Raw genomic sequence first — 15,129 nt, 5'->3', positions numbered from 1 at the left:
GCTAAAACTAGAAACAACAACCATTAATAATAATGATACTTAAAAAAAACAATTAATATATTAATAAAAATAATAGTAACAATATTAGTAATATGTAAAAAAGGAAAATAAACGAAAAAGGATTAAATCAGAATAAGAACAGAATTTCAGGGCGAATTTAAAAAGGGATAAAGAAATAAAGGACTAAAATGGACACGCGTGAAAACAACGAGGACTAAAAATGCAATATTCTCTATTACCAAAACGCTAGCAAAGACGGAGGACTAAATTGATGAACGGGCAAAAACTTTGGGGCCAAATTAAAATATTAAAAACCTGATCGTAAAATAGCAAAAATGCGGAAGGGCCGATCGCGCAATTAGCCCTTCCGCTTCAAAAACACGCGGACCCTGGCCGGATGGGTCGGGTCGACCCGACCCTCATCAAAACGGCGTCGTTCTTTTGTTTAAATCTGGGTACCAAAACGGTACCGTTTTACTGGGCTATAAATAGCCTAAAAACCTGAAAAAAAAAATCATTTAAAGGGGAAGAAAGAAAAAAAAGAAGAGAGAAAAGGAGGGGAGAAAGGAGAGAGGAGGGAGAGGAGAGGCTCGGCCAGTGGGCCACCGACGGCCACGGGACCACCGTCCGTCATGCACCGCCACCGCGTGGTAAAAATCTAATTTTTTTTTATTATTTTTATATATTTTAGTATGTATATACATGGGAAAATAGAACAGAAATCAAAACACGAATAGATTCACAATCACCTTAGGTTTCCGGTTCTGATTTTCGTGTTTTGGCTGCCCTATTTGATATTATTCTTGCTTCTTTTGACTTCCCTTATCTCACTACTTGTATTTTTTGTAAAAAATCTATCTTTGTATTTATTTAAAAAAATGGCCGACCCCTTTTTACATCAGTTTGAATGGCCTTTTATAGCCGAATGTTCAAAACTATTGTTTCTTCTATTGGCTACTGCTCTATTGCTGTTGTTGTTTTATTCTCTTCTTGCAGGTACAGAGCATGCCGAGCATGCGCACGGAGTGTGGCGTACGAGGACTGTGGCGGTATGGGGTTGTTGCAGTGGGGGTATGGGGCTTGTTGTAGTGGGGGTATGGGGCTGGTTGTAGTGGTTGCGGCACAGAACCAAATAGGGGGGACTTAGGGGTTTTTTTTTATATTATTTGGGTCTTTTAGTTTTAGGTTTGGGCCTGGGGTAGTTGGGCTTCGGGTTTAGGGGTTTTTAAGGGGTTTAGTATTTTGTAAATGGGGTTTTAAATTGTAAATGGGATTGGGCTGAAATTGGCCTAGTACAGTTACTTAGTAGGTTGATATATGTATGTTTTGGATTGAAATTGTTATGTTTTTATCAGGTTTACAAGTTGTGAAGATTACTTAGGTTGTTATGTTTAATAAAGTGTCCATTTCAAGTAGAATTACTTGAATGGTCTTATGGTTGGTTAAAAGGATATGTTGGTATATGTTTAAGTTGGCTTTTTGAAGGTTTGAATGGCAAAATATGCACCATTTGAGCAAATGGTTTGGCTTGGCATGAAATAGTTACAAAATGGTCATATTTTACCAAAAATAGAGTCCTTGTCACAATGTAGAATTCTTCTTGTCGCAATGTCAACCAACAGCCTATGACGTCCCAACGTCAAGTAGTCCGACGTCATGATGTAACTCACTGCCTAACAATGTCATAACGTGGGAATGACTCGTCACAGCGTGGAGTTCAAATTTTCCAAACTTTACAATTTGGTCCTAATTCATGCCCGGGTCATCAATAGAGCTTCCGTAAGCTTGATTTAGTCTCGATTTATATTTGAATGACATCATAAGATCACGATTGAGATACAAATTATTATTTCATGATTTATTTTAATGTTTTCAATTTTGATTACAGTAGTAATATTTTGTAGCTCGGGTTTGGTGACCAGACCGAGTAAGGGGTGTTACATGAAGGCCCATCTAAAAAGTGAGAGGGTTTGGGAAAAATATATATGTCTGATGTCGAAACCATTTTTTTATCTTAGGAAAAAACGGGGATAGACTTTAAAATGAAGTATGGAGTCGCCACCAATCTTTTTGTTTAGGTGTGATTGGATCACCTAATAAAACATTTTATTCCATTTAAATCAATTTTGGTCTACATAAATTTAAAAATGAGTTCGGGAGCCGATTACGTATGAGGAAGGGTTAGCACCCTCACTACGCCCAAAAAATGGTATCAGATTGATTAAGTGCTGTCCTCATGTCTAAGATTTTAGAAAGAATTTTTGAAATATGGTTCTTTTTAAAATATTTGAGTGGTTCAAGTTGGTCATCAAAATTCTTTCGTTTCAAAAGCATACAACATCACATCTAGCACGATAGGACACGATTCTTTATACCTTTGAAAACACGATTGATTTTTGACTTCCAAAAGCTTATTCGTTAAAAATTACAAAAGGATGTCTAATGATTTAGTCCAGCGAAGAATCGAAACCCAACACAGTAGGGCACGATTCTTCGAATTTTCAAATATTGAACTTCAAATATTGAACATTGCCTTATTTGAAAATTTTTAAATAAACCATTGTAAACTAGCTCAAATTTGAAAATTTTTAAATAAACCATTGTAAACTAGCTCAAAACGCTTTAATTCTACTTGAAACAAAATGGAACAATTGATTTTAAAAAAAAATTGAAAATTACAAAGCAACATTTGTAAACCAAAAGGAAAAGAAGTAATAAATATGGGATAATATGCATGAATAACGTACAATACTTGATGCATGAAGATAATATAACCTTATTTAGCCAACTTAACAAAACAAACAATTACATATCATTAATCCAAGAAACATAGAACCACACTTTCAAACATGAACCAAGAACAATTGATATAACAATACAAAAACGAAAAAATAATGTGCAACAATAATCCATAACTTAATATAACACAATCAAGACAAAATGTACAAAACAAAATGGAGATTAGAAACCAATGTGGTATAAGACAATTTTAAAATAGTGATGAATTAATGAACACATAATATATATAATAGATGAATTGATGAATTGATGAATTGATGAATTTGAAATAATTTGTATAAAAAACTAGGGATATATACAATCATTAAAATGAATATTGTAGAATGAAGACATCTAAATAACATGCAAAGTGTAAAAACATTCGCTTTAAAACTAACAATACCCACAATAAAAGAGAATTTAAATAATATATAAAATATGAATGGATAGTAAAATACATAATAAGATATATCTTAGGAAATGAATTATACACATAGTAGATTTACAAAACGTATATGTATATAAATAGATTTGGAAGCAATTGTTTGTGAAAATAGCATGGAATTAATAATGCATATAAGATTAAATTAATTTTATCATAAACTGTATATATAATAGATTTAAAAAAACATAATTATGTACACAAATAGATTCAAAAGAAATTATACATATAAAATAATACGGGTTTAATGATGAATATAGATCAAACGTGCGTACCAATATATATCTATACGTAATAATAATTTAAATAATACATTAGATATGTAGGATTTTCCTTTAAATAACAAAGATATATATAAAATATGTGAATAGATTTAAAAGAAATTATATGTATAAAATAACATAAGATTAATAATATACATAAAATTAAATTTATTATAAATCATATGTATGTAATAATGTTTAAGAACATTTATATAAAATATTATACAAAATGTTGAAATGATATGATATAAAAATTTTGCACTAATAAATTTAAAAACAAAATACAATTATCAAGGTAATTCAAAATATACAAATAAGTAAACAAGAATTAAAAATGATTGTGAAATGAATCTAAAAAACAAAAAAACTTAATTAAAATTAAATTAAAACAAAAGGGATAATTTATAAATAAAATAATCGAAAAGAGGACCAACGTGCAATATGCGCAAATGTACAGGGACCAAAGCTGGAAATATTCCAGACCCCAAAATGCAGCACTTAGGCGCAGACTAAAATGAAATAGCACACAGACTTTTGGGGAAAATTTAAAAAAATAGATAAGATGCCAATAAGAGTCAACTGAAATGCGACGCAAAGGGGAGGAATTAACCGCGCAAATTACCCATCTGAAACAAAAGGGCACGGATCCGCTTTCAGATCGGGTCAACGCGTGGATCTTTCCCTTCTTTAAACGGCGTCGTTTTTTAATGGGTTATTAAAACCTCTTTTTCTCCTATTTTCTTCTCTAAACACAGCCAAACTTTTAATTAAAATAACTACAGCCTTGAAATCATTCTGCTAGGGTTTCCTTCTAACAGCCGCCGAACCCACTATTCAGTTTGATGGTCGACGGTGCGCAAGCAGCGACCCGGTCTTGCCAACGAAGGTCACCCATGAAGATTTGGTAAGCTACTATTTCTCCTTTTCTTTGTTTTTTTTATAAAAAAAACCCCAAATCTTATATTATTCTCCCGAAAAACAAAGAAAAAATTCGAAAGAAAAAAAACATTCGACCGTCGCCCCAAATCTCCATACTTCCTAGATACTTGGGCATTCATCAGCGTCAATTCAAGTATCTTTTTCATTTTTTTTATGCTAATGTTGCAAGCAAATTGAAAGAAACAAAAAAGAAATAAACAGATTTTTGGATCACCTTTGTATAACTTTATGATTGCTCCTTTCTGATATTTTGTATGCGTATTTCAGTGTGCACATGGCTTTTTATTGCCGAATTTACAGAATGAATAAAAAATGAAAAATTCTATTTTACTACTTTCATTTGCTGTATATTCTGTTAGCATTTCTGTTCTCGCAGGTTCTATGTTGACATGAAGACGTACAGAGAAGCAAGCTACTCGTGGGGAGGCCGTTCGTGAGAGGCTCGATTTCATGGCTAGCTACTGCACTGTGTATTCCAGAAACCTCTAGGGTTTCTAGTGTTTTCTCATTTTGAGCTCATTTGGGCCGCATGTAAATTGGGTTAGGATTTTAGGTTTTGAACTAGTGTTTTATTTCTATTTCGGGTTATGTTTTGTTATTGCATTTGGGTTAGTGTTTTGGGCCTTTATTTTTTGTAAAAGGACTTGGACTTTTAATTTATTTGGCTCATGGCTTTATTTTTTATTATTATTATTTTTCTATTTTTGGTTCTGGTATAGTTTTTTTACGGGCCCGGGTAAAATGGGGCTATTACATCTGAAAAATGGGCTTGGACAAAAAATAAGATCTATTTTCTAAATGGGTTGGGCCTCAGATAAGTTTTTTTTTTGCTCGAGCCCAACCTAAATTTGTCTAAATTTTTTTCACTGCTGTTTTGTTGTTGTTTCTTGCCATTTTGATGTTGTTTTGCTACCATTTTGCTATTATATTGTTACTATTTTGTTGTTGTTGTTTGGATATTATATAACTCTTATTTTATTATTAATTTTGCTATTATTTTACAGGCATTTGCTTACTAAGTTGCAACTATCTTTGTGTTATTTAAGTATAAAGATTTTTTAATGTACTTTTAATTTGTTGGGAAACATTTATTTTAATGTTTTTAGTGCAATTAATGTATTATATTTTTTACTTTATTTTTATATAAAAATATTAATATAGGCGGACTGGACTAGGCTCGGGTTTAGTATTTTTTATCATGGCTGGTCTTGGACAAAATTTTAGACCCATATTTCGGGTTAAACTTGGACCTAGAAAATGAACTTAAAATTTTTGTATTAACCTAACCCGAACTCGACCCAATCTATGATTAGATCTAATTAATACCCAATGACAATTTCTTTACCAACAATTCAACTACTTTTTATCTTAAAGAATGGCTTTATTTTGTTGTTGAACTTGCAAGGTTTGCATCCACTACCAACAATATTTTAGGTTTTAACCATTATAACATAGATTTTTTTTTTTTTGGGGGGGGGGGGGAAGGGGGGATTCACGTAGTAGGTGGGGAGGATTTTAGGGTTTAACAAGGTTCCTGTTTTTCATTTGAATACCAATACATTAAATAATGTGGCCATCGGAAGAAATTTAGAAGTTAACAGTCAAAAAATTAATTTATTAATTCAAAGTTGAGTAGTTCATCATGAAGGTGTGCTTTAGGGTCTTTCACTCCACAACTTTTCTTAAATGTTCAATATTTGATGGTGATACTCATCCACTTTTGACTAACTTTAATTTGCAACTTTTAAATCACATTAAATAATACTAATGCAAAGTAAACATATAATTATGTCTCCTTCTACCATATATGGTTAATATGGTTAAAATATGTTATAGATTTATGTATTCTTCAAGAATTTAGGGTGAGTTTGGTTGGACGGATGGGGTGTGGTACAGTATTGTTATAGTACGTTTAGCTTACCCTAACTGCAAGTAAACACACCGCCCATCCAAACTCACGCTTAGAATTTAGTCTTTTTATTTTTTAAATTTTAAAACTTAAGTTTGATTCTTAACATTAATAAAATTATTTTGCTAAATTTGTTGGTTTGACATTTTGAAACATATAAAACAAATACTCACTTAGTAGTGATGCACTAAAAATGACATTGTAATTAACCTAAATTTAACAATATAATTTTAACAGTATTAATAGTTATACTTAAATTTTGAAATTTAAAAAAAGCACTAAATTTAAAAAATAAAATAAAAAGACTAAATTTCAAATTTATAAAAAGTACATGAATTTATGACATATTTTAACCTATTAATATATACAAAAGTAAAGAAGTCAACTATCATTTAACAAAGAATGTCATTTGTTATATTTTATTTCTTTAGAGTTGATCAATTCAAAGTGCTAGCTATGGTAACAGTTTTGTTTGCATAAATAGTTGTTTTTTGCAAAAACTAGGTTTTGGAATTTTAAAAATTAAAAATAATTATAAAAATAATGGTATTAAAAAATAAATGATATAAAAATATCCAATAGGGACATAATTAGATTTATAAAAAATATAAATATTTTTATTTTATAGTGAGTCCAACCATGTGTATTAAATAAAATAAAATTACAATTTTTTTAAAAACCATCTTTTTAGATGAAATTGTTTGAGGCGTAAATATCATTAATTTTAAGGATATTTCATGGGTATGTGTATCTCCCAGGATTCAATAAGCACTTCTATTGAATGGTAGGAAAATAGAGAATAAAGAAGAGCGAACCAGTTAAACACTCAACTGAAATTGTAAGACGAAGACTTTTCTAAAGAGAATATAGAGAAAATTTAGAAGGGAACGTGAAAACTAGTAAGTAAATTTGAAGGCGGTCATGGATGGCATTTACGGGTACCATACATACCAAAAATAGAAAATATAACGGTTAAGAAAATATATGATATGTTTAAAACGATTTGATTCTGTTAACAAAATCTTGACCTACGACGTGTTTGATAAATCATTGAAAATTTTTAACATTTAATATTTTAAATGTGTTTGATAATCATTTTAATTTTTATTTAATTTAAAATTTTCAACAAAAAAAGTATTAAATAAGATTAGTAGGTAGGTAGCTACTTACCACTTAATGTAGAGAACATTAAATTGATTTTTATTTATTAAAAACTTGAAAAAGTTATTTACTGAAATGAAATATTCAAATTAATATATTTATCTTTCATCCAAAATCATTTAAAATAATATTTTTTATATTAGTAACATTAAAATTTAAAATAAATAATATTTTAAAATTAATATTTATTTTATCAAATAATATTAAGCATTTATAAAATTTAACAATAAAAATTCAGTACTTAATTTTCCAGTTTATCAAGCATATCTTTAATTACGAAACCAAGTGATTTTTTTAACTAAAACAGTAAAATTAAAATAAAATGTTGGGCCTTTTATCATGAATACATGCCCATCTTTTTATTTGGACTCTTCTAAGCTCATACTAAACAAAAATTATATAAAATTATTTAATATGTGTATCTAAAGAATGTGGGATATGTGTAATTTTTGAAATACATAAAAGAATCCAACAATTTAAAAAATATGAAATTGAGTTACTTAAATCTGTTCTTAAAATTTCTCGAAAATTTGAAATTCTTATTTTACCTCAAATAAGTAAATTTATTTTGGAAAATTTGAAAACCTTATACAAATGAAATTCTTTCCCAAATCTATCATATTCAAACACAATTCTCTTCTTTTATTCAATAATTATTTTTATATTTTTATTTGGTTTTCTTAGATTTTATAATTATTATATAAGTTTTAAATTTTATAATATTTTATGTTTAATAATATAATTTATTCCAAAGTTTTGTATTTATATTCAAAGCCATTTGAAACTTTATTTTTATCTTATATTTAGTAAATAGTATACCAAATGGATTAGAATTTAAGTTTAACACTTAAATTTTTTTATCAAAATTATATAAAATTTTGATCGGTAAAGTCTTAACAAGAATGTAACTAGTGCGACTCGAATCTAAACCATACTTGAGTCAATAAACATCTTAATCATAATGACAACACACGAGGTTCAACTGTATAATTATTTTGAATTATACAACCAATGATGTGGCAAGAAACTATTAAACACATTTATTATGCATTTAATACAAAGAAGATAAAATTAGAATTTGATTATCTTTTTCCATCCTAAAAGACTATTGAGGATAAGTTGAGTAATTGATGCAACAACATCTTTCACACTAACCTAACATTTTTCAACTTTGATATTTTTGGATTTTTTTTTTCAATAGTGATGCCTTTAGCTTTCATCATTGTATGATTTAAAAAAATCTTTTTAATAAAAATAATATAATAATTTAAAATTAATTTGCTTTTAGAAATATTAGAAAGTTTAGGAACTTAATTTTATTCATTTTCAATTTTCAAACCAATGAAGTATGAACATATGCACATTATGTTAATTCTGAAGAATCATTCAAACATCTTTATCGGATGTATAGAAATTACTTTAAATTGTTGTTCATCTAACTAATTAAAGATTGCATTTAGTGCCTTTGAAATATAGTTGAATGTTGTTTATTCTTTAGGAGTTATGTCAACTTCATTGGTTGTTGTTGGTTGTGTCTAGCCATTAACATTTCTATCTCCATGCTTTTCCATTAATAGATTTCTATTACCATAATTTGCTTCCCAAATCAAGAATGGTATTTATGTATGTAAAGTCTTACTCAGTCAATGAATTGACAATACAAACTCTTAGACACAACACTTGATAATGACTAGAGGTTTTTATAGGTTGAATTGGGTCTAAACATGATATTAATGTATTTTATTTTTGCCGAAGCTTAGTCCAGTCAGAAATATGGGCCTAAAATTTTACCCAAACCTATTCATATTTGTAATAAATTAACCCAAACCCATTTTATACCCGCCCATATTATTTTTTTACAATATTTTAATTTAATATATTTTTTATTTATTAAAATTTTTTATATAGTCATCTTAACATTATTTTAATGTTTACATTAGAGTAGTATTATATAATTAACATAGATTTAATTTTTATGTGTTATAAATTACATAATATAAAATATTATAAACTTAAAAATGGGCCGGCCGAGCTCGGGTTAGGCCTTGAATGTTTAAACTTAAGCCCGAATCATATTTTAAACGAGCTTAATTTTTTTACCCAAATCTTCTCAAATTTCAAACATTCCTTCATGCAAAAGGCAAATAGTACTCTTAGAATGTGAAAGTTAAAATTAAATAAATAAAGGAAGTAAAAATGTTCCTTATTTCGAACTGATAGTACTTCACTCACTGTATCACTGTAAAGAATATAAAATGTGTGTCCAACCAGTTGCCATATCAAATGAAGGATTTGATGAATATTCGATTTTTTTTTCTCATCTTCGTTTAAAGAAAATGATTAACTTTCATCCTAGGGAGTAGGTAAGATGGTAAAGGTTTTTTCTATTTTAATCAATAATCGAGGGTTCGATCTTCATATTAGGTATGAAATAGTTTTAAAATTCGTAGTCAGTGTTTATTCCTTAATAGGCTTAGAGAACGCAAAGAACTGATCACTAGACTTATTTTGGTGGAAACTTTAAGAAATAGAAAAAAAAAATAATTATCTCCAATCAATTGGTATTGTTGTTAATGTAGGAGGACGTGAGTTTGGGTGCGTTGAAACGCATTATCCTCTTATTTATGGGTTGGGAAGGGGTTATAGGCAATTCTATACGTTGTGTTAAAAAAAAGAAGATATGATCAGAATTTATAATGAGATTGTTTCAAATATATATGTTGATATTCGAATACTAATTAATTAATTAAAAGAAATTGTTAATACAATTGTAATACAAAGAAGATAAGTTTATATATTTATGAATTTTGTTTACAGTTAATAAATTTTCTTCAACATCCAACATTACACAACTTTTTTTTCAAAAAAATTTCAAATGGATTTAATTGATTGATTGGATAATATTTTAACAAATTTCAAACTTGGGTTTAAATAAGATTTGGTTGCATGGTATGATAGTAAATTTAATATTTATGATTATTTTTTGATTTATAATTAAAATTGAAAAGCAAAAATCTAAACATGAAATATTTGTATTATACTAAGTGTAGAAGCCCAAATTGCCCGGGCCCGATTTCATCAAAACCCAACCAAACCTCTAAACCCACTAAAACCCTTAACTCATGACCCATTTATATCTACCCAAACCCATTACAAAACCTAAACATTAAACCCAATTCAAAAACCCATTGAGCCCCCCCAAAAAAACCTAACCCAAAAAAAAAAAAAAAAAAAAAACGTAACCCCCAAAAAAAAAAAAGAAGAAAAAGAAAAACCTAACAAAAAAATAAAAAAACCTAGCCACCTAACCACTTTCCCACTTGCCCCATTTTTCCTCCTATTGTCTACCACCACCACCTACAAAATTAAAAAAAAATAGAAAATCATGTAAAAGATGGCTATAAAAAGCCATTCAAAAATCATGTAAAAGGGGAGGAGGGAATTTTGATCAATACAAAGAATTTATCTTCAAAAAATACCTAAAGGTGATTTTATCTTCTTTATTATTTTACTCTTATTTTTATTTTTATTTTTTTCCTTTTTCGAATCTATTAATCTATATATATACATCATAATAAAAATATAATAAATATATATATACAAAACAAATATAAAAAATTTACACACTTGGTGGCGGCGCCGGCGACGACGACGACGACGATTTGTCCATTGACGCCCTTGGCCGATTCCCTTCCCCTCCTTCTCTCTCCCTCTCTCTTCTTTTTCATTTATTTTTCAGATTTACCTTAGATTTCATATTATTTTGTTATTTAATTTAGCTTTAAATATTAATCATGTTATATATGTAATATTGTTATCACTATTATTTTTATATATTGTTATTATTATATTATATTTAGCTATATATATATATATATATATATATATTTTCTTTATGTTCCGTTTCTTACTATTATATGCATATATATCTATTATTATATTTATTATTAATATTGTTAGCATTAGTACTTTTACTTAATGTGTATGTAGATATACATGTACATATTAATAGTTTTTATCATATGTGTATATTGTATATATTATATTTATATTATATATATATTCTTAATGTTATTAGTTATATACTTCTTGTATATTTCCATGTATATATTTTATATTGTCTCATGTACATACTCGAAATATTATTATATATATACGTATTTTTAATACCATATCATGTATATATTATTATATTTATTTTATCCTATTATATTTATTATGAATATTAGTACACATATTTTATTATAGGAGTATATATATTCTTTTCTTTATATAGTATTATTTTCATATATCGTTATATTTATTATTATATTTATCATTTTCTCTATTGTTACTTACTATTTTGTTTTAAATTATTATGTATTATTTGGTATATATCGTCTTTTATTATTACTCTTATTATCATTATTAGTACATGTCCATTATATATGTAGATATTTTAATACATATAAGTACATATTCATGTAGTATCGTTAGCATATATATATATAAAATATATTTTCTATTATTAATATTTCTAATATATGTTGTATATTTTCATTTTGGTATGTCATGTATATATATATATATATGTATATGTATATGTATGTTTTATGTATATATTGTTATTTTCTATTGTCATTATGAATATATTATTTTTCTTATTATATTGGTAGTACATCATTTCTATTTTTTGTAAATATTAATATTGTTGTTTTAATATTCTCGTTTTAACATTTCATTATTAATTGCATCGTTGTTTTGTATTATTTACTAATTCTTATTTTAAATAATGTTTTACTCATAATTTTAATTTCAATAAATAAGGCAACATGCCGATTTAATATTAAGTCATTGATTTCATCGCTATGTTGGGTGAATATCAATCGACTCGTGTTAAAATGGTACGTTCTTCTCAAAAGAAAACGAAACTTGAAATTTCTCGTGTTTTGATCGGATCACGATTCAATGTTACTTTGAACTTGCAATTTTGAAAATTAAGACAATACTTGTTTAATAAGATACCAATTTTGGGCGTCACGAGGGTGCTAATACCTTCCTCACAGAATCGACTCCCGAACCCAACTTTACTTTGGCTTTTGACGTAGACCTAAATTCGGCCTTCATTTTTGTGCAAGAATAAGTTTTCTTTTCTAAAAAAGGGATGATTTATTAGGTGTCCGGTCACACCTGGAAAAAAGATCGGTGGCGACTCCCTTTGTTAATAAAATCGAAAGTTGGTTTTCAAATGTTTAATAAATCACTACAATTAGCGACCAAGCGAAACTAAAAATTTTTTTTACGTCGCTACACTAAGTATTTGATTGAGCTGATGTAATGAGTTAACAAGACATCAATCCAATTAGATAATAACAAAAATAGATCAAAGACAAGATATTGTTGCGAAAATGAGTAAATAAAATTTAAATAACAGTAACCTAGAAAGCAAAATACTAATTCGAAATAAATTAAAGTAAACCAACATCAACTTCAATTTCAAAATTGATTATGGACTTCAAATACTTTCTCACTAGATAATAAGTCGGTTAAAGTGATTAAGAAATAGTTCCAGACTGTCAATCATTCCTTAATTGTAAATTAATTGTGGGAACAATTAGGTAATTAATTATTGTCAATCGAATAATCTTAAGAGTAAATCCTACGATTTATTGCTTGATAGTCTTGTGAATAAGAAAGGACCCAACTCTAATCAATGAACTCATTTGTGCAACTCATTTAAATTAAATAACTTAATTTCATAGCATAACTTGATTGCATAACCAATCGAACCATGCTAATTTATTCTTTGATTAAAATAAGATGACAATTACCTGACAAATTATTTTGATGAACTATATATTATTCCAAGCATCAAATAACGACCCATCTTAGAATGACACCAACAACAATATTAAAAGACGATCTTATCTATCTCAAAATCAGAGAAGTGAATACCAAGGTAAATTGTATTATTTTGAGGACATTTTTACCATTTTATAATTTTTATATGGAAAAACATATACACATAAGAAGATTTGAACACAAGCCTCTATGATTTTTAACATTCACATTTTAACATTCCACCAAAGCTTCATTTGTTAATCATGTCAAATTTTTATAACTATATTTATTACATAATTTTGTTTTTTTACTTAAGAGTGAACGTTCGATTGAATCGAGTCAAATCAAGTGAAGAATTTCAAGTTATTCGGTTAACGAGTCTTATTTTATCATCTTAACTCGAGTTGAAATTTTTTCGAATCAAGTCGAGTTGTAACAACTCGTTTTTCAGTGGTGTTGGAAACTGTGGTTTCGGGGCCACCAAATTCAACGAGTAAGTTCGTAAATATTATTACTTAATATTTACGAGTCAAATATGGTTTTAAAAAGATTTTTGATATGGTAATTTATGCTATTTGAATGATTAATTAAGTTCAAGTGGTAAGACCCTAAGGTCAAGTGGTTCTAGAAAATGAGGTATCGGGATCTCGTTTCTATAAACTGAGCCGTGTAAATATTTACGGAGTGTCATTAAGGTAGTATTAAAGTTTCATTGAAAAATTTTAACGTTTCTATAGTTAATTAATTAAAAAGAACTAAATTGTAAAAAATGTAAATTTTAATCACTATTTAATTTGAGTGATTAAATGGTTAATTGAATAAAGGAAAATGGATTTAAATGGTAATTAAACCATGGTCAAAGTTTCCAAGCGGTGGTGTTATGATTGAATCCACTAGCTTTTGAATTAATTGTTATTTTAGTCCTAATTAGTTTGGGATTAAATTGTAAATAAGTTTATTTAGTTAGAATTTAATTAAATTGAACGACCAATTGTGAAATTAAACCTTCATTTGATGGTAATTATGCCATATATTTATGTAATGGACAAATATGGACATGACTTTCGTGTTTTATTTATTTATTTAACCAAGGGCAAAATAGTAATTTGATAATTAAAATAAAATAAAATCAAATCAAAATGTTTTATATTCATTTTTGGTGTCTTCTTCTTCACGAATTAAAAAGAAAAAAAGAAACCATGGAAGCTTCAAGTTTCGGCCATTTTTTTTATGGTACATGTAAGTTCAATTTAGGCCCGTTTGCAATCATTTTTATATTTTTGACATCGTTGCAACTAGGTCTAATTAGTCCGTACCATCGATTTTGAAACTATTAAAGATTGTAAATGTTGCCATTGTGAGTCTATATGATTTTAGTTATTAAGTGATGAATTTGAGATGTTGGTTGATATTTAAAAGTATTTTGTTAAGTAATTTTGATGAATTTTCCGATTAAGGACTAAATTGTTGAAATAGTAAAAATACAAGGGTTTGTTGTGAAATTATTGAAAAAATGGGCTGTAATGAATGCCATGAATATTCTGCTAGCATGGGTTTGCATTAAAAATAGTTAATTTTCATGTTTTAATCTCAGGGACTAAATTGAATAAAATTAAAATATTAGGGGTAATTTTTTAAAATTATAAAAATACTAAATTTCATAAAATAAATTGTTTTATTGTATGAATTAATAAATGAATGAAATTATTAATTTAGATCAAGGCCGAATGGAAAATCGAGGAGAATAGAAAATTACCAAAATGCCATTGTACTTTGACATTTCTGTAATTTAGCCAGGTAAGTTCGTACAATTAGAA

At 27.8% G+C, this 15,129-nt stretch overlaps 1 long non-coding RNA gene across 1 annotated transcript; it reads left to right on the top strand.

Moving 5' to 3' along the window:
• Positions 1 to 4,229: 4,229 nt before the first annotated feature.
• Positions 4,230 to 5,008, top strand: LOC108472769 (uncharacterized). The gene is made up of 2 exons (XR_001869597.2): positions 4,230 to 4,387; positions 4,799 to 5,008. It is a non-coding gene; the product is annotated as an uncharacterized LOC108472769 (long non-coding RNA).
• The last annotated feature ends 10,121 nt before the right edge of the window (positions 5,009 to 15,129 follow it).

Source organism: Gossypium arboreum, chromosome 4 (assembly GCF_025698485.1).
Source record: "Gossypium arboreum isolate Shixiya-1 chromosome 4, ASM2569848v2, whole genome shotgun sequence".
Classification (NCBI taxonomy): Eukaryota; Viridiplantae; Streptophyta; class Magnoliopsida; order Malvales; family Malvaceae; genus Gossypium; species Gossypium arboreum.
The sequence above is the reverse complement of the archived record's forward strand: the minus strand, read 5'-3'. Positions and strand labels throughout refer to the sequence as shown.